The sequence below is a fragment of the Ochotona curzoniae genome, unplaced genomic scaffold (assembly GCF_017591425.1).
Source record: "Ochotona curzoniae isolate NIBS_2020 unplaced genomic scaffold, NIBS_Ocur_1.0 contig_3819, whole genome shotgun sequence".
Classification (NCBI taxonomy): Eukaryota; Metazoa; Chordata; class Mammalia; order Lagomorpha; family Ochotonidae; genus Ochotona; species Ochotona curzoniae.
In genome coordinates this window covers 14,851,781-14,872,334 of record NW_024466004.1, presented here as the reverse complement: position 1 = coordinate 14,872,334, position 20,554 = coordinate 14,851,781, and the positions used below count along the sequence as shown (strand labels likewise).

The 20,554-nt window shown below is 38.5% G+C and overlaps 1 protein-coding gene across 1 annotated transcript in view; it reads left to right on the top strand.

The window, feature by feature from the left end:
- Positions 1–20,554, top strand: part of PKHD1 (PKHD1 ciliary IPT domain containing fibrocystin/polyductin) — a 405,478-nt gene that overhangs the window by 237,333 nt on the left and 147,591 nt on the right. The gene's annotated exons all lie outside the window — the stretch shown is intronic.

The window sequence follows — 20,554 nt, the reverse complement described above, 5'->3', positions numbered from 1 at the left end:
ACATACACATGAAATTTTGAGCTAACATAAAGCACCCATTCTATATAATCCAATAAAACAAGCTAAAATATAATGCCAATATTTTTAGAAATCATTCTATGCTATGAAACATGTTGGCGTTATTGCCTAAGTTTGTACTATGTTTTGTACCAATGTTCAGAATTTCAGGCTTGTTGTTTTCAAGTCAGTGTTGCCCATTGCCCATTGCTTTTAAGAAGGAACACAACGGTTTTGTTTGTTGTGTTTTAATTTTGTGGCACATAGGTAGTATTTAAGAGGCTCAATTCTTTGATACCAGGGATTTACTTCTACCTTGCAATGAATACAATCCAAATTGCTTCTTGCACATTAATAGAATAAGTATGCTCACTTATAGCCAAGCCTGTGGGCTGTGACAGAGTTCTGTGAAGGTTCGCAGTTAGGAGTGGGGATTTGTTTTTGTTGTTGCTGTTTACATAAAGTGAACAAATTTCACATCTCACAATACAGATTTAGGAGCGCACATCTTTATTACTGCATTTGTTTTCTGCTTAAAAGTAAAAACATTTTCAATGAAACAGCAATAGATTTTATATCCTAGAAGTGACAAAAGTAACACAAAAATAAGTACAAGTAATGTTCAAAAAGTTCACAGAAAATGTGTTATTAAAAAAATGCCAGGTTTTCAAATATTTAATTTATTCAACATTTTTAAAAACTTAAACAGAAGCTTGTTAAAATTAACCTAATTTTAGTTGCATATATACATAACCTTTTAAAAGTTTCTGCACTGAAATAGACCTGCACCTGTGCTCTAATCTCAATTTGTCAATCTCTGTTCAACTTAATCACGGTGTTTGTTTCTGGGCTAATGAGAATCCACTTACAATCTTCTCTTGGGACCCAATGTCATGTAGCTACTGACATTTTTATGGCTTGCTGGCTTGCTGGAACTAATTAGAGTTTTACTCTAATCGAATAATTTTCTGAAATCTGTCTCCCATCCTCACCTGAGAAGCACAGTCACTGTTATAATTCATTAATATTAGTGCTAGAGATTATGTAGCAATTTTCTAGCAGTAGACGTACTGCACTAGGGTGTGCAAATCATAATTTGGGCAGGGAGTAGAGAGTAACTACTGGCATATTTGCAGTATGTAAGAAGAACCTAACAGGTACTTCCTGAAAACACTCACATTGTTTCTCTTTTGTTGCAATACCTGTTTTTTTTTTTTTATTGGGGGTGGAGGTTTCTTCTGCTATAGATGTTTCTCTCTGCTCCATCACCTGTATAAATTTCCAACTGCAGTTCACAACTACTCCTCCGGGGTAAAAATTAGGTATAATCTTAGGACTTTGAAGCAAACTTTGCCCTAAAAACTTGTCCACATTTCCTGTTATCCACCAGACATTTTCGTATGATAATGGATTTGGATGTGGTAAGGATGTCTTCCAAGTTGTATGGGATTAAAAATCAATCAGAGCCATTGCGGAAAGGCATAAAGAGGACACAAAAAATAACATTTTGGAGTAAACTCTAAGTGACAGGAAGAGGTAATCAAAGAGGAAACAATCATGAAGTTAGAAGTACTATGTCAATGAAATCAACAAAGGAGAGTGCCAAGGTGATGGAGGCAGTTAATGACAACCATTCCAGGGAGAACCCTTAAAACTTGCCTGGAAATAGGCTGGAGCACTTTCTATTGGCTCCTGTAAATGAAGTGGGAAATTCAACACAGCAACTCTTGCTTGTCTTGCAATATCACATGCCTGGATTGGATCAGTGCCTTTAAGGATCCTCATATCTTTGTCAAAATTGAAAGTAATCACTCCCTGAATGGCAGAAGACCTCTGCAGTGGCATTCTTTTGTTAGAATACTGTCTATGTGTTCTAAATTAATAGGCTCATGTGATAGGTTCAATCCAATTGAACTGGTTCAATCGTACAGAACAGTCATTTTCATAGGGAAAGCTGAAAAGGCTGTTATTACTGTCATTACCTGAAGGGGCACACTATTTTAAAAAATATAACAACATAGTATGTTTTTTAAATACCTAGGGGGATTATGTCTTATAATGAGTTCAATTTTGGAAGTAAAAATCAAAGTCCAAATTATTTAAAACAAAATTAGTGTACGAGTGTATATGGCCAAGTCCTTTTAGTTCTGAAATACAGAGACCAATATCCAGAGGTTTTGATATTTATATGGGAATGTTGATATTGGGGATGCATCTATTTAAAAATCATTTGTAAAGTATGTAATCAAAATTCATGGGTTTTCTGAGACACAGGGTTTTGGTGATTAAACTCAGAACGTCTGATTGTAACTTGAGTGAGTCTGTTGCTATATCGAAGCATCACCTTTAGGAGCGTATTTGTATTACTGTGGTTAAAATGCTATTTGGGATGCCTACATCCCATGGATCAGAGTCCCTGGGTTTGAGTCTTAGCACCTTTTCTTTCAGTCCAACTTCCTGCTCAAATGTGCACTGGGAGGGTATCAGATGATGACTTTAATATTTTAGTTCCTACTATTCATGTGGGAGACCAGGATTGAGTTCTGGGAATCTAAGCACATTCTGGACCAGCCTTGACTGTTGTAGGCATTTGTGAACTAGAAGCTGAAAATCTCCCTTCTCCCTTCATCTGCCTTTCAACTGAAGTGAAAATAAATAAAAATTTAAGAGTGCCTTTAAAATGATTACTAACCTCATATTCTATTATTTGTACTGCACAAATTTGCTGAAGGGTTAATGAGTTTTTTCCCATGGCATAAACACATAAACTTGTATTTTACCTGGTTGTATTCTCCTCTTTTCATTAAAAGCTGTCTCATGAAATTAATGTTCTTCGAAGAGACATAGGTATTTCTTACAAGTAGGGGGAACCTGAATGATTGCGTATGTATTATATGCTTCCAGTGGTATTGGAGAAGTAGCGGTTAAGTAAGGAACCTAGCTCCTGGAGGTTTTTAAAGGAGAGCAGGGCTTTTTTCACTTGCTTTCATTGAAGTATTCCTTTTTCTTGTTATTTCATGGTCTGTTTTCCTTGGAGATATTTCTGGAATGAAGAATTAAATAATTCATGATTTCCCAATTACTGGTTTAGCTGTAGTGGACATTTCCTGAGTTGATTATACCACCTTTAGGGAGCTCTTAGAGTCTTATCACAATCAGAGGTTTAAAGGCCAGCAGAGACAGGAACAGCATTGGCGGATCTTGGCTGGCTACACTTTTACATAGCTCTTAACTTCTTGTGGGCTCTAGGTCTTCTGGCAGGCTATTGAATCTAGATCCATTCTCAGAATGAGATGTTTTGATAGAGTAGTTTGGATGATAAACCAGCAGTGCTGATATGGTTGTCACAGCATTAAAAGTAACATTTTTAATGAAATGTTTCTACTGAACTGATTGTCCAGTGCTGGTTCCAGTCACTATCATGATGTCTATGCTACCATTACAGACATTCTCCAAAAGGAGCTGCTGTATGCTTTGTCTCTTCCTATAAACACATGCTATTTGCTTTCCCTCTCCTTGAATCTGGGCTACTGTGACTTGCTTGACTAACTGAGTAACGAAATAAAATTCTGGGACTTGAAAGGTTATGTCATAAGAATTCTTGTATCTGAAGACACTTTGCCTACGTGTTTTACTTTCTACTGGAACATTGTCCTCAGCCTATGCAAATGTCAAGTCACAGGGAGAGGCCATTGTTGTTCTATAGCTTGACAACCCCAGATAAACTCTAGCCTGTAGGCAACCTCATTTTGTAGCCATATAATTGATTGTTCTGGATAGCCACGGTGATTGAACGCACTCATGGTCTTGCTGGCAATTCTTAGCTTTTCTTTCCTTTATTTGCAAACATTAAAAATCTTTATTTTAATCCTTAGGCCAGTAATACTCAGGACTTCTTTCTATAATGTAATGTTCCCTTCGAAGTGCTATTCTAGTGCTCAATTCATTAGGATTATACATGGGCAATGACAGAGTTAATGATCCTTATGATATTTTAAAAATCCAAAGGAAATTAAAAATCCTTTTCAAAGTGAGCATTATCTCTTTTTTATGAAATTGACTTATACTTTTAGTCAAGTTTAGAAATTGACTCATTCTTTTAATGCCATTTGAAAGTTGTGTGTGATTTTAGAGCTTAGAATTCATGATATTAATGAGCAACTACTTACTGTACAAATCCACTTATTTTTTTATGCCGGACACTATGTTTATGTTGGGGATGAAGTGGTTCAAATATCTATCTGGATCTTACAGTCGAGTGAAAGAGTCAGAAATACAACCACACATGAAATTATAACCTAATAAAACTGAAATGTGCAATAGGAAATATTCAGAGATTGAAGAAGGTATATGCCAAGGGGATCTGGAATTGAATGGAAGACAGTCTAATTCTGATTCATATAATGAAGAAGAAAGCAACCATTTAAGTATTGATTTTGGTCCTGGCACGATAGTAAGCAGCTAAAGTCCTGGCCTTGAACATACCAGAATCCAACATGGGTGCCGGTTCAAATCCCAGTGACCCTACTTCCCATCCATCTCCCTGCCTGTGACCTGGGAAAGCCGTTGAGGATGGCCCAAAGCCTTGGGACCCCACATTCATGTGGGAGACTTGGAGGAAGTTCCTGGCTTCGAATTGGCTCAGCTCTGGCCATTGCAGCCGCTTGGGGAGTGAACCATCAGAAGATCCTCCTCTTTGTCTCTCCTCCTCTGTAAATATCCACATTTCGAATAAAAATAAATCTTTAAAAAATATTAATTATAACTAAGAAATTTTATTTACTCTTCTTAAAGTGTTTCCCATAAAATTAACTCCTTAGATGTATCACATGGGACAGATTGAAAAAATAAATTTAGAAATTTAATTGAGAGATTTTGAAGTTAAGAGATTATTTTGCATTCTATTTTTCAAGGCCTTTTATGATAGTATAGATTTTCCACAGAGCAGGAAACATTATGCCCTGCATCTCAAATGTATTTGTGCAGCCTTTTTTTATCATGTCATTCTTTTGGGGAAATACTTTAAATACATAGTATTCTAACACTTAACCTCATATCCATAATCTTTGTATGATGTTAAATATTGGATTGGTAAATTTAAGTAACAGATTTACAAATATTTTACATATCTATATAATATGAATATGTTTTATGTTATTAGATACCTCCTTCCATCATTCTATGGCCCAATATCTGTACAGGAGCTCCAGCCATCTTATCTGTGTTCCAGACGGCAGGAAGGAGAAAAACTGTTCATAACATTTCTCATTGGAAATTTCTTTTTCATTTCTATGTTTCTTAACTTAACCAAATAACCATATCTAACTAGAAAGGAGATGGGGAAAGCTAAAATCTTATGGCTAGATGACACTGGATTAAACAAGATATTAGAGTTCTTACTTCTAAGGGAGGAAGAACAGTACTAGGAGGCAGCTGATGTTCTCAGGAAGTTTTGTTTATTTCACAGCTGGGGAAAATGAGCACATGGGAGCAAACATAAAAAAGGACTCAGATCATAGGGACAGTAGAGAGTTACTTCTTGGATGCTAGATTTGTTGACTATTTCATGACACCACTCCTTTTTAAACACATGAAAAGAGTTGAACTAGAGTGCTCGAAAGGCTGTGAGACAAATCACCATGGTAATGTGCGCAGATTATGTACGTTGTGAAAGGTACTCAAAAAGAGAAAGGCAAGAATAAATGTTTCTTAGAGGTGTATCTCCAGGTTTAGAAAATAATGTCCTTGTATTCATACGCTCTCAGTTGGCTTTCACTACCTGTTGTTTTGCCAACACTGTTCAGCCAAGGTTCTGTCTGGTTCAAGCGTGGCCTTCTTGGTGTTTGCTGGTAGGTCCTCACATGGCTTCATTTGTGTTTGCAGTGATGCTAAATAAACTAGGAATCCCATGTGCAGCCTTTAAGTATACACCTTCTATTTTTAAAATATGTATGCATTATTTTTACTTGAAAGGTAGAGCAATTAGAGAGAGAAAAAAAGAAAGAAAGAAAAATTGATTCTTCATCTTCCCCCAAATGCCTTGAAAAGCCAGAGATCATCTAAGCTGAAGCCAGGAGCCAGGACCTCCCTCCAGATATCCTTAGTGAGTGTCAGGAACCCAAATACTTGAGGTATCACTTGATACATACCAGGTACAGATGGAGAAAAAGGCAAGAATCAAACCCAAGCACTACAACATACGGTCATATATTCCAAATGGTGACTTAACCCACTGTGGCTCAGCTCCGATCCTTTGCGTCTTTATTTGCATAATAACATGTGTGTGTGTGTGTGTGTGTGTGTGTGTGTGTGTGTGTGTGTCCCAGAGGGATAGAAAACATTGCTCTCATCCAGATTGTACTGTTTTGGTCTGGTTTGTCAATTGCAAGCTGACATGACCAGTTGTTCTCAGGCATCTTTAGTGTGCAAAGAGGATGTGTTTGAATCCCAGCAGCAGGGTTTGCACAAGGAGTGTGCTGCACTGTGCAGCCTGGCTGATGTGAGTACCAGGCACCTCTCTGCTGTCCTCTAGCACATTATTGGCACCAACCAGATGTTCCTATCTTTATATTCCATCAATAACTTTGTTTCCTTTTAAAAACTGAATGAATTCATAAACGAATGACTGATTTGTCAACTGGATGAAATTCTGACTAAATCTATTGCTAACATAACTTTCGGAGTTATGCTGGTCAGACAGGAATTACTGATATTGATCCAGTGACTGGAAGCTTTAAGATGTGTGCTCTGAGGACCTGGCTGTATTCCTGGAACAGTTCTGGTAATTGACCAGGCAAAACTTCCTTATTCCAGAGCCAGTCCCTGGGCAAGGAATGGTATAAGAGAGAAGAGAGAAGGGGAAAAGAAAGGAGAAAAGGGAGGAGAAGGGAGGGATGGAACCTGGAGGGAAGGGTGTTCTAGAAGGGAATTTTCTCATGCATGTTTAGGTATTGATAATTCCCAGTTCTAAACATACTGGTATCTCTTCTTGGAAAACGCTATGGTAAAGAAAAATATTCCAATCCTATAATTTTCACAAATATTATAAACAGGATGTAAGTTTAACAAGACCACAAGCAAGAGAATAGAGATTGGAACTTCTGATACACAGTTTTTTTGCAAATGGTCGACTTCTAAAAATATTTTTATTTGAAATCAGAGTGGCAGAGAAAGGGAAAGAATTTCCATTTCCTGGTTCACTCCCTTAAATGGCTGCAATTGTGTCTTCCTTATAAATGTCAGGGGCCCAAACACTTGGGCTGTGCTCTGCTGCAGGGTGCATTAACAGGGAGTTTGCAAAGGGAACAGTTATAAGTCAGATCAATAGCTCGCTTCCAAGTATTTCTAAGGGAAGAGGTATTTGACACTTACCTGAGCTCTAATGGCATGATAACATACACTATAGCGAGATCCCCTTTAAAAACACACATTAATAAAATGTGTACTATATGTATATATGAGATTGTAAAACTTGGTGACTGGGACTGGCAAAGTGGCACTTCAGGCTAATTCTTTTCCCTGAAACCCTGCCATCCCAAATGGACACCTGGTCCACGTTCCAGCTGCTCCCTTCCTATCTAGCTCTCTGATTATGGTCTGGGAAAGCAGTGGAATATGGTCCAAATGTGTGGGCCCTTGTGTCACATAGGAGAGCTGGAAGAAGTGTCTGGCTCCCAGCTTTGGATCAGCTCAGCTCTGGCAGTTTTGGCCAGTTGGAGAGTGAATCAGCAGATGGAACATTTCTGCTCTCTATCTCACATTGTGTATCTGTTACATTTGCTTTTCAACAAAGTGTTTTTTTACATTTAATGAAAATAAAATTGAAATAATTAGAGCTAGTACTAGATTATGATCTTCAAAGGGCTTTGTTTTGATATCTTGTCTTGAAAACAGTGCAACTTTTGTGGAAACGTTAGGAAATCCAGTTGTCAAAAGCATCATTTTTTTTTTTTGTTTTCCTAAGGCCTTGCTCTTATATATTGATGCTATGCAATATCTCAGGGGGACTTCTGAAGCTTTCCGAGTAAATTTCAAAGTTATTTGAACTGAAGAGTTCTTTGTGATACAGTTTCATCTTCTATTGTTTCTGAGGCATGCATCACTGTCCAATCACCTTTATCTACTCCTTGGATAAAAGCATCTCTTTCTCTTTTGCAGCTATTTATCTTTGCTTATCTCTGCCTGTGATTTTTTTCCAATTTTCTCAAAACCCTCCTCCCACTCATTATATTTTTCAATTAACTTTTTTGTTCTGTAACACTAACCTTAGTGTCTTTTCTGCTAGAAGTTGTCTCTCAATCCCCATTTGATCTGAATCTCCTCTCTTACTTCCGTATTCCTGCAACAGCTTGGCTGTATTTCTGTCATCTACTCTTATCCTTTAATATTTACTTTTATGTTATCTTGAGGGTAGAGGCTATATCTTCATCCCCCCTCCACTTTTTTTTTTTTAATCTAAGGAGGAAAGGGAAGAGAGAATATGGAAGTAAGACGAGAGAGTGAGAGAGAGAGAGAGTGTGTGTATGTGTGTGTGTGTGTTTTTCCATTCACTGATTCAAATCCCAAATGGTTAAAATGGCCAAGACTAAACTGGGCAGAAGTCAGGAGCTGAGGACTCAGTCCAGATCTCCCCCATGGGTGACAGGGATCCAAATCCTTGAGCCACTGCCTCCTAGGATCACCCACTGCCTCCTAGGATATACCACAGCAGACAGTTGGAATTCAGAGCATTCTATGGATATGGATTCCTGAGATGGAATTTTGGCATCCTAAGTAACATACTAAATTCCTGACCCCTCGCCACCCATTTAGGCTATAACACTTACATCTGATTCAGAGCACGTAGTTTGGTATGTAAAAGGAATTCAGTAAGTGCTACACTGAGCATATGAAAGAGTGGGAAGGAAACACTGAGCCATTTAACCTTACTAATATATAGGTTCAGGGATTTCAGCAGAAACTGAAGGGGGAAGTCACACTTCTCAGTGGTCTCTCTGCCAGCAAGTTCCCAAAACCTAGTGAGTGAGGTGATGGTTTTTTCAGCAAGATCTTGCAGAGACAGGCTCATCGTCAAGCATGCCCATGTTTTGTAAGGCAAGCACAAGTTTATATAGACTAAGAGGAGAAGATGAAGGTGGGGATCTCCTGACACTGCTCCCACCCAGTAACAACACTGTAATTGGCTAGAAAACATATTTCTCTCGAGACCCTCAAATCATGTTATAGGTCATATATAACACTCAGAGCTGGCAGGTGGGCTGGCAGGTAATGTGGGTCACACCTACTTATCAGGTAAGTTCCAGCACAGCTCGTCCAAGAACAGAAAAGAGACACATGTAGCCCACTGCTCTTTGCTGTATGACTGTGAACAGACCAAGTTGAGGTCTTGGTTAGCTGAAACCATAGTCAGGGCTTCCCTAGTGGACATGGTGTGCTGTGTGCCTATGACCTCCCACATTAGCCAAGCAGGCAGAGATCCAGGGGTGATCTCCTACACAAGCTCTCACTGAGAGTCATGGAAATAAGGATGTATGTAGGTGGTCATATTAGGAGGTTCTGCCTGGATAGGGGAGACTGAAGGCATCTGTTGCAGAACATGGCTGGGAATTATTCAGGACCAGCATTTATTTGGAATTCCCAGGCCAGAAATGCACTCTTTGTGAGCTGTGCTTCCCTGCAGGTGACATGATGTTCTGTGCAAGAAAGGATCAGTTCATGCCTTTTCTTAATGGCTTTCTCTGAACTCTGGTATTCTCAGTAGGTGCCTCTCATTTCCCTTCTCCCCTGGTGAGTAGTGGCCTTGCATTGGAGCTCCCAGGCACAGCTGGTCTCCTCTCTTCTCCCTATACTCACCACCTGAGCAGTCAATGGGCCTCCCGTGGCTCAGCACCTGAGGACCTGAAGGGCCTGATGTGACTTGCCAATCAGGAGTTTAGAGCTTCCTCTCGGGATTTACAGCCTTTACTGCCTGCAGGCCTCCTGGGGCTTAGCATCCAGCAGTTGACACACCTCCTGTGGTTTCCGCTAGTGAGCAGCTTGCAGGATCTTCTGTTTGCTGTGAAATGGCTTCAGAGGTTACCTTTTCTCATTTGCATAGTGTGGATGCACCTGTTTTTGTTTATTTTCTCTTTGGTGCAACTGCAAAAGGGAGTGTGATGAGAAAAATGTGGGTGTATTTGAGAGCTGTGATATTGGCTACTACAGAGGGATTCAAGTTTTGCTTTTTGGAAACCCGTTGAAGCTGAAATCATAGTACTGGTGAGGAAATTGTGACCGAGGTGCTGCACGTCTTTGAGGCTCCTGGCACATTTGCTTTCTATGTATTTAATGATATTTTGCTAGTGTGAATGAATGTACTAGGATTCTAACACTTTTTAAATTATCTTTTTCATCTGAAATTGCCCTCTGGGAGCACTTTAGGCAGGCAAGCCTGCCCTGTAGTTCAAGTGGAACAGGAAGGAAATGGTTAAAAGGATTTTAAGCTGTTAAAGATGGCTTTTACATTTTTTTTTCTAGGAAAGCAGCAATTTGCATGGAAATCACAGCTTTTATACATTAAGCATGGTTATGAGTCTATATCTCCCCCCAAAGCCATGTGAGAAATGTGGGCATTTTCTCCCCCAAAGAAGGAGAACCAGGACCAAAGGCTTGCATAGCTTCCTGCCAAGCCTTTTCAGGCAACAGAGAGAAGAGAGAGAATGGTCGGTTCTCAGAAAAGACAATTCATATTATTATTCCTTGCTCTGAAAGAGAAACATTTACTTTGTCCTCTACTAGTTTCTATCCAAGTTTTCAATAATATACTTTAAAGTTTATTTTCTAGAATACAGTTCATCTCGTTTTTTTTTTTAAGTTTTTATTTTAAATGATGCTGACATAGTTGATCAGGTTGGGGAGGATGGAGGGTTAGGGAAAAGCGGGTGTGATCACTGTTCCTAGGTTTTCTATTTCTTTTTCCTGTATATAGGGTGAGGGAAAGACAAGGGGAGAAGCCACACCCAGCTTCCCACCCACCCCATACCTGGGAATGGAGAACGGCCATCCAGTATTGATTCAGGGTCCTGATGTAGCGTGCACTCAGAGAATTCTGTCAGCTAGTTTTGATCTGAAATGTTGTCGATCTCACCAATCCAAGGATGAGGGAACACTCTGATATAGTTCATCTTAGAGTTTGCATTTGCTCAAATATTTGCTGTCATCATTGAGCTGAGTTGGATGTCCAATTTGTTCTGTTCTTCTTCCACTACTGTGATAACGGGCATCTTCTGCAGGCCCCAGTGGGCTGCATTTTTCTTTATGTGGATCTGGGCTAGCTGTCCACTACTCTGTCTTTTCTTCTGAGGAGGGCCAGTTCTCATAGGTGGACGCAAGATCCCAGCCAGGCCAGGTGACCCAGACCCCACTGGACACCTCACCCCCGAGGCTCATGGACCCACCATCCATCTTGCAGTCAGGCTGAAAGAACCTGGGCCACGTGAACTGGGCCACCTTCAAAACTCCCTTTCCAGGGGATCACGGACCAGCACCCACCACACAGACCTACCAAAGACAGCTAGGTAGATAGAGCAAATTACTAGGGTTCAAATCAGCAGTAACATGCCGGGCTAGGTTGCTCTTAGTTCAAACCTCATCTAGAAAGAAAGCACTAACTGATTTTTATAGGCTCTATGATTCTAGTATCTTCTCTGTTCCAGGGCTAATCCCACCATTTCTTACTACCTGCAAGTCAAAGTTATGTTAAGTGAATAAAGGCGGTAGAATTTCAGTGCCAACTTCTGCACTTGTCTCCTCAAGATATCAAATTAGCACAAATAATAGTGATCAGAAGGGCTAGGTTAACTTGAGTGAAGTTTTAATATCTCCCTTGTTTTTCTCATAGATAAATGCTTTATGGCTATTGGACATTTTCATAATTAGGCTTCTATATACTGATTAACCACTACTCTCAGCTGGGATTTTGTTCTTTTTTTCAAAGATTTACTTTATTGTACTTAGAGTTAGAAAGAGGTAGAGACAAATAGACACACACACACATGCACACACACATATACACAGTGAGGGATCTTCTGTCCACTGGTTCATAACCCAAATGGCTGCAATAGCCAGATCTTGGCTAGTTTGGAACTGGGAGCCAGGATACTCTATATGTCACATGTGGGTGCCTGGACTCAAGCATTTGTGCCATCCTCCACTGCTTTCCCAGGCCATTAGTAGGCAGCTGGATCAGAAAGAGGAGCAGCCAGAACGCGAACAGACACTCAGGATTGTCCAAGCCTACTAAAATCTTGGCCACTTCAAATTGTTAGATGATGACCACCGGCCTCCCGCCCGCTGGTGGAATAATATCGGCAAGTTGTTCAGAGTTGTGATGGAAACTTTGTTGGAAAATCCACTCCTGGGCCCGCTTTGCACAGAGGGGAAGGAAGAGGGAAGCAAAAAGGGTCTCTGAGATATGTGTGGAGGAGTTTTATACCCCTCTAGACACGTGGGCGGGCAAAGGGGCTGTCTATGTCCCAACTATGTATGGAATGTCCATTCAGGTGTGTCATTGGCCATCTGTAATCCCACCAGGTAGGTGATGTAACTGGCTCCCATGGCCCCTCCTGTTCCAGGCTGAAGCCTGGGAGACATGTTGAGGCGGGGCAGACTAGCCCCTAGTCTCCAGTGCCCTGGGCAGCCATCACAAGTGAGTGGCGCAAGAATTGCCAAGCCATTTCCTAACTGGTTAAAGGAGCACCAGTGGAAACATCTTGCTTTAAGGTCTGCATCCAGACAAGGAAAGATAAGGGAAGGCTTAAAAATTCTAAGACTCTTCCAAAAAAATCTTTAATGTCTCTCCCTTTCTCTTATCAACAGGTACGCCATCTCCTGGCTCTCTTCCAGGAGGTGCTTTACCCTCCGCTCTTTTGATGTTTGCCTGATCACTTTGCAGATAAAACTTCTCTGTCTGCAACTGATTCTTGGTTTTTAAATTTCCATATTAAGCTGAGGAAAGGACCCACTGAGCTTTTCTGGTGACACATGTGGGATGCTGGTGTGTAGGCAGACACGATTAGCTTGGTGCAACATGGATCCAGCCCCATGTTGTTCTTCTTTTCTTCTTTTTTTTTCCTTTTTTTAAGAATAATGATTTTCTTGTTAGACATTTCAACAAGAACACTAGCTCCATACTAATCTTTTCTTCTGGTTTGCTGCTTCTAACTTGTACCTGCTCTTCTGTTTTGAGTTGAATATCCCCTGCAAAAGTTAAATATGAACATTGTTTATATTTAACAACATTGCAAATTTAAATATGAATCCCTGGCATTTTTATCTAAATATGTAGAGTAGCTACTTTTGCTACTCCACTAAACACTACAAATACGGTGATGAAGAGAAAAAAGAAAAGAAAAATATTTCATGGATCTTGTGCCCTGTGCCCTGACATGGAACACAGGAGAATAAAAAAAAAAACTAATAAAAAGTCTAAATGTGAGAAATTCTAAGAACATGGACATATCTGGCAGAAACCAAAACATTACACTTAAGGAAAATTTCCTTTAAAGATGTATATATTCTCTCTTCTTTTTTCTTCCTTTCCTTTCCCTTTCTTGTTTTGTCTTTTCCTCAGAAAAAGACACTTATAAGACATTTATTTTAGTTTTCCTTGAAAGGCAGTTACACACACACACACACACACACACACACACACACACACACACACACACACACAGAGTTTTTCTTTCTGCAGTGCCTTCTCTCTATAGCACTTTTCTCCAAGCTCAGTGTCTGGTTTACTGAAGGTCATCTCTCAGGTCTCAGGCCTTTTATACTCACTGTTACTCTCTAGCACTGCATATTGTATTTCTTACCAGTTTACAGAGTTTAGTCTGTGTAGCTATTCGTGTGATTGTATTGTGATGTCTATTTCCTGCACAAGTGTTAGGTTTCATGACAGAAGGTACTCTGTCTCTTTGGTTCAAGTAGCACCAGTGAAAGGTACAGAGTGAGCACTGCACAGTGTACACCGGGCAAAGATACGAATTCAATGCCTTTTGTATGCAGAGCACCATGATTCTTTTATGTGCGGCATTATACTTAAATCTTTAAAATCACTTTCCATAGACTACTGTTTTTTTCTACACTTGATCTTAGCCAAAAGGCCAAGAAGCCATGGGACTTCTGTTTTTTTCTACCAGAGGGAATATGAAGGCGTCTGTGGAATGATTGAAATGACACAATCTCTTAGAGTCTGGATGCACATGGGCTTTGGTTGGTGACATATCAGTGGGTCTCAGTTAGGGAAATATGAGCAAATGAAGACAGTTATTTCTCAGATGAACAGGCACAGGAAGGAAAGGAGTACCAGATACTGTCTGTCAAGTTTGAGATACTGACTGGGCTATGCCATTGTTATATTTGTAGCAAGATCATTATGATCATTATATCAGAAGCAAAAACCAGAAACGCTTCAGAACTATTTCTGCCAAAACTCAATAAAACGATAGATTGATTTTATTTATATTTGTTTCCTTGGCCGCAGCTATCTGAAAAGCACTATAATAGGCATTTAGTAAATGGATGGTGAATGAACAATTTTACATGTCAGTAATAATACTTTTTCTTTCTGTAACATTTTTCTTTTGGAGACTTCTGGATAACTTGACTTAGAAATAAGGAGTAACTCTAAAGGCAGGGATTTCAGTACTATTATGAGATGGTATGAACATATTTTATAGAGTGAGTGTTTTGTAAGGGTTATAGAACATGAATATTATTAAGCATTGTGGGCAAATGTGTTAAAAATGAAAATGTTGGTAGTCACTGGGACAGTATGTGATTTTAAGAGAAAAGGATTATATATTTTGGAAATCCTAAATTATGAACTCTGATTTATGCGATATACTAGAATTAAACTGAAACAACAAAAAACAAATCTAAAAAATTGTTTTAAAGGCTTTGCAACTTGCAAAATGTAGAGGAAATGTGAAAATACTACTAATAAAATCGTCAATAGTATTTTTGTAGAAAGCAAGTGCTTCATACATTTAGTAACAACTCAGAATTTTCAGTTTTTTTTAAAGATTTGTTATTTTTATTTGAACTTTTAAATTTTGACACAACATATTAAAGTGTATATGCACAAAATTCACTAGATGCATATTCTACAGTTTTTCAGGCATCAATTATGTATTTATAAAATAAAATACAATTTTATAAGATAGTGCATACACCTTCCCTTTAGGAAAGTTAATAATATGTTGAAGGGTCTTTTAAAAAAAAATTTTAGTATAAGAAACAATTAGGGCTAGCATTGTGGAATAGTGTTTTTTTAAAAAAATTTTTTTTTAACTTATGATAATAATTAAAGCTACTGCTTGCAATACTGACATCCTATTTGAGCATCTGTTCCAGACTTGGGTCCTCTGCTTCTGATCCAGCTCCCTGCTAATGTATCTGGGATCAGAAACATGCTTGGGCCCTTGACACACATTTAGGAGGTGGTATGAAAGCTCCTGGCTCCTAGATTAGGCCTGGCCAAACCTAGGTCATTGTGGCCATTCAGGAAGTCCATCAGTGCAGTAAACATCTTTTTCTCTCTCTCTTTCTCTCTCTCTCTTTCACTCTATATTTCAAATAAAATATTTATTAAAGAAGAAACAATTGAAAACATGAGAAAAAAGTTGTCAGCAGTATTAAAGACAAAGAATCTCAGTTTTCTGGACAGATAACCTTCTCTAGTGTCAAGCAGAGATGAGAGATTTATTTTAATAAAGGGCCAGTGAAAAGACCCATTGAACACGTTTGCTGCATGAATCTTTGTCTAAACAACTTTATTTAGTCCTGAATCACATCTTTGTTTTTTTCTTTTTAAAGATGAATTTATTTATTTATAAAACAGAGATACGGAAATAGAATGAGAAGCAGAAAGATCTTTCATCCACTGGTTTACTTCCCTAATGACTGCAACAAAGGCTAAATAAAGTGTGTTTGCCAAAAGTTGATCACGTTATGTCTCCAACGAAAACAAAATCAAACACATGTACCTAGTTTGGCACTAACTGCAAGTTGTAAAAATTAAATAATTGAATTACCTGAGAGTTGCCAGTTTCTATTTTTTCATAAATATAAGCTTTGTTCAATATTCGAACTGGAGAGGAATTTAATTCCCAAATCTCAGGTTATCTAGTATTCATTGACAATATTCGGAAGACTACACTTCTGTGCATAAAGCCAAACTGTAGCTTAATGTTTGACCTCAATTTGATTGAAATGTGTACTCTTCCATTTTCACCTATAGATTTATTTGAAACCCGAGCCATGTGAGCAAGCAGAGCACCTCTGGCCTTATTTTACAGGTGACATCATGTTGTCTGCTCTCTATTTTAGTTCTTGTGGAGAAAATATTAGAATACCATCTTTAGATTTAAAAAAAAAGAACCCAAATGGAGGAAAACCTGAGAGAATTCATTCTGTGAATACAGCAGCAGTGTGAGATGTTCTCTCAGTCTGCAATGCAGAGGATGAATCCACTCGTGCTGATAATGGGACCGAGAAAACCTCCTATTAAACAGATTCCAATAATTTTGAAGAACAGATGGTGTAGACTAGAGGAAGAGATAAACATTGTATGTTAAACATTTTATTGATCAATTAAAATATCATAATTTAAAATGTTGATTCTAGCATGGAAATTATGTGTGCCTGTGAGTGAATGAGAAAGACAGAGGATATGTGGGAAGTGGGATGAGAATTCATTATCTAATGTTTAAATGGTCCTCTTCCAACAAAGTGAGAATAATAGTGACTACTTCTCTCCTCACATTTTTATTTTCTCCTCTTTACACACACACACACACACACACACACACACACACACACACACACACACACACACACACGCTGCCATGCAAGCAGATGGCTTCTCTTCAAGGTGTTGGGAAAATAGCTTGGAATCAGTATCTTCAGGCTTTTGGAAACAGCATCTTCCTGTTTTTAAGACCAGTTTGAAAAAAAAGTACAGTAAAGGAAACCACCTGTGTGGATTCGATGAAAAATGCAGGCTATAATATTAGCAGCTCTTTCTTTGTCACAGAAAAAAAAATGCATCCTTATCTTCCAGTACTTCATTTTTAACAGAGTGAAACCCTGAGAACTGAATGCCATAATCTCAGTAATCTGGTTGACACTAATTTTCAATCATGTTAAACTTTCATCTCAGTAAACTATTTATGAGTGAGTACTTCCATCCTATTTAAGGGGTGCTTTTCTCTGGCGTATCAGTCAACTCATGAATGATGAGTATTTGAATAAATCACTAGATTCCTCCAAAGTTAAATGAAAGCATGAAGGAAAAAAATACACTATCAATCGATATATATGATATATATTTAAATACTTAAGGCAACAACATGTGAGTTAAAAACATTCTCTCTTTTTTTTAAACAGACTAGATCATTCAACAATGTTCAAATAACACTAAAATGTTATTTGACTTTGTTCACATGTTTACATGAAAAATATCAGGCTAAGACTTACTGTAGAAATAAACTCATTAGTTATAAAGATAGAGGAAGATAAGAAGCCTACAAAAGGTGCTGTGTGCCCTCTGTGTGTCTGCCTCAGTCATCCTCAGCTATGTCCGAAGTTGGTGTAGGCTCTGTTTCTGACAATGACAGGGTTGTAGTAAAAACTGTCTTCCCCACCTAAGTTATGGAGCCTGATACACTGAGTACCATACAAAACGGGGCTTTCCTGCCATGACTCCATCATTATTCTCAGAATCTCTGCCCTTTGCCCTTGATCTTATTTCTACAGGATTTAGACGAGTGTCAGACCCTTGGAATGCTGTGTAATTGTGGCCTTGATTCCCTAACTCTGCTGGGGAAATCTGAGTTTAAATCTAGTGTTGAGAGTGTATGGAAGGCTTTGTAACATAGTTATCAAGTTATTCCTGAGACAACAGAAGCGCTCGCCATCTGTCAGAAATAGCCATCCTTTGATTTGCTTAAACTTTTTCTTTTTTTGGCTATATTGTAGCTAATGCATTTATGAAAGACTAAACCTTCTTGGTTGTATTTGGTGATAGGGAAATGCAGCAGGTTTTCCCTTTCCAGATATTATCTCTAAAGCTTTATACTTCTAATGATCAAAATAGTGTATTATTAGTGTATGAAGTATCTCTTGGCAAAAGATACAAGGATAAGGATTATGGGTGCTTAGTACATGATAGATGAACAAGTGATAAGAGGATGTAATTTGGAACCAAGAGATAACGCCCCATAGTTTGTCCGAAGCCCCTTTGGGGTGGGAGAAAGGGGAATACAGTCTTTAATTACATCTGGAACTCATTATTTCTTTTTGGAGCTTCTTTCCAGATCAGCTCCCCCATCAACCACCCATTGAGCAGTGGAAATTCCAGATGGTTCCCTCCATATGCCAGTGTTCATTCTTTCTAATAGGATAGATTGGTCATTGACAGAGTAGGATAGAATAGCCCTGGCCAAGGCAGGATGAAGAACAAAGCATTGGTTGCAATTAAATTACAATTGGCCCAACAATGTTGTGTGTTAAGTGGGTTGGATAAATACCTGTTTTTCTTTGATGACTCTGAAATGTCTTGAGTAATTTCATGGAGAATATGCTACTTCTAGGTGATGTGACATGTTGATCTTAACTTACCACATCTGGAAAAAAAGTGAAAATCTCTGTGTAATTATTATGGCTAAAGACTGGATAATTTGTTCCTCCGTCTGTTGTACTCTGAGATTACAGCACAGTGAATCTTATTGTTTATGTGACTTGCCACTGTATAATCTCTGTGCTATAAGTAGAACCACTTTACTAAAAATTCCCTTAGGCATATGTTGAATTTTACTGGACTTTTGTACAATGAGTGACTTGACATTATCACTCCGTATAATTAAAGAATACACTATCATTTCAAGTATAGTATATTAAGTCTGTATATGTTTTCATCTGATGTGGAAAACATGTATCACTCATTGTGAATTCCCACCACCCAACAATATTTGATAAATCCTGGTAAAGGGTTGATGAACAAAGAAAATATGGGTAGATTGCTCCAGTAATTTTCAATGTCAAAAGTGAGGATTTAGTTGATCAGGTACATAAGGCAAAATTGGTAAACTGAATTATAGCTTGGAATAGGTAAATGACATTTCTATAGCGGTGCTATTTTGTTTTTAAAGTTTCATTGGTTTTTTAAAGGCAGAAAGTCACAGTGATTGGGTGAATGAGAAAAGAATAGTTATGCATATGTACACATACACAAACAGAATGAAAGAGACAGACTTTTTCATCTGCTGCTTCACTCCCCAGGATTTTTGCAATAGACAGTGCTTTGTCAGACAGAAGCCTGGAACTCAGAAATCCATCCAAGTCTCCCGGGGTGCCACCTTCCAGGGTGTGCATTAGCGGGAAGCTTGATACTAAGTGTGGAGAGGGGTAGAACTCAATTCCAGGCATTCTAATAACACTCTTGTGCTTGACTAGGAACCTAGAAGGAAGTAGGAAATATTGATTTACAAGTTTCGAGTCTACGTTTGAAGGGCATGGCTGGTCTTATAACTGGGGAATTATACAAAGGCCGGGAAAGACAACTCATGTGAATTAATTAGCTTTGGCTTTCAGGCCTTGAAGTACAGCAGGAGGTATTGCTTCCCTGATGAGAAATGAGATTATGTTAGCAAAATCGGTCCTTAAAATATTTTACGTGTGTCAAAGTCATGTTTTTGAAATTTAATCATAATGTTTAATTTCTTTAATTTGTTATTTAACATCAGTGTTAAGTTTTAAGAAGTGACATTTAATGGTGGCATATATGAAATATTTACTGTTTTAAATGAGATTATATTATTCTGCTTTTAAATTTAAAGAAATTGTGCTTTTTAAGATTTATTTTGTTTTTATTTGAAAGACAGATTTACAAAAAGAGAAGATACAGAGAAAGAGAGAGTTCTTCATTGTTGGTTCCTTTCTTGGATGGGCTTCATGCCTGGATGTTGGCTAGTCCAAAGCCAGGAGCCTGGAGCTTTTTCTACGTCCTCCACATGGTGCAGGTGCCCAAGGAATTAGGCCATTTTTCTGCCACTTTTCCAGGCACACTGTCAAGCAATTGTATTAGAGGTAGAGCAGCTGGGACTGTAACTGACACCCAAGGGATGCCAGCACCTCAGGAGAAGGATTACCTCTGGTGCCATGGTGCTAACCCTTTCTGTTTTTAATTTCAGATAAACTGTGGTTATTTTTTAACTTCAGTGGGAAAGAGCAGAAAAGTTTGTCTAGGAAACTCTATAAGCATACATGCTAACAGCAAACAGTACAAATATTGCTGATGGCTGATGTCCTGCATTTAATGACAGGCTCCATGTATTTTGTTTGTTTGTTTGTTTTTTACTCTCTTAGAAATGAGGTTTCATACAGCTCCCTGGAGTTTGTAAGCACTTTAGGTTTCTGGAATTATTTAACTCTTAAAGGAAACCTATGAATAAAATGAATACCCTTTAGTTTTTATCCTCATTTAACAGATGAGATAACAAGACAGACAGACAGAGCT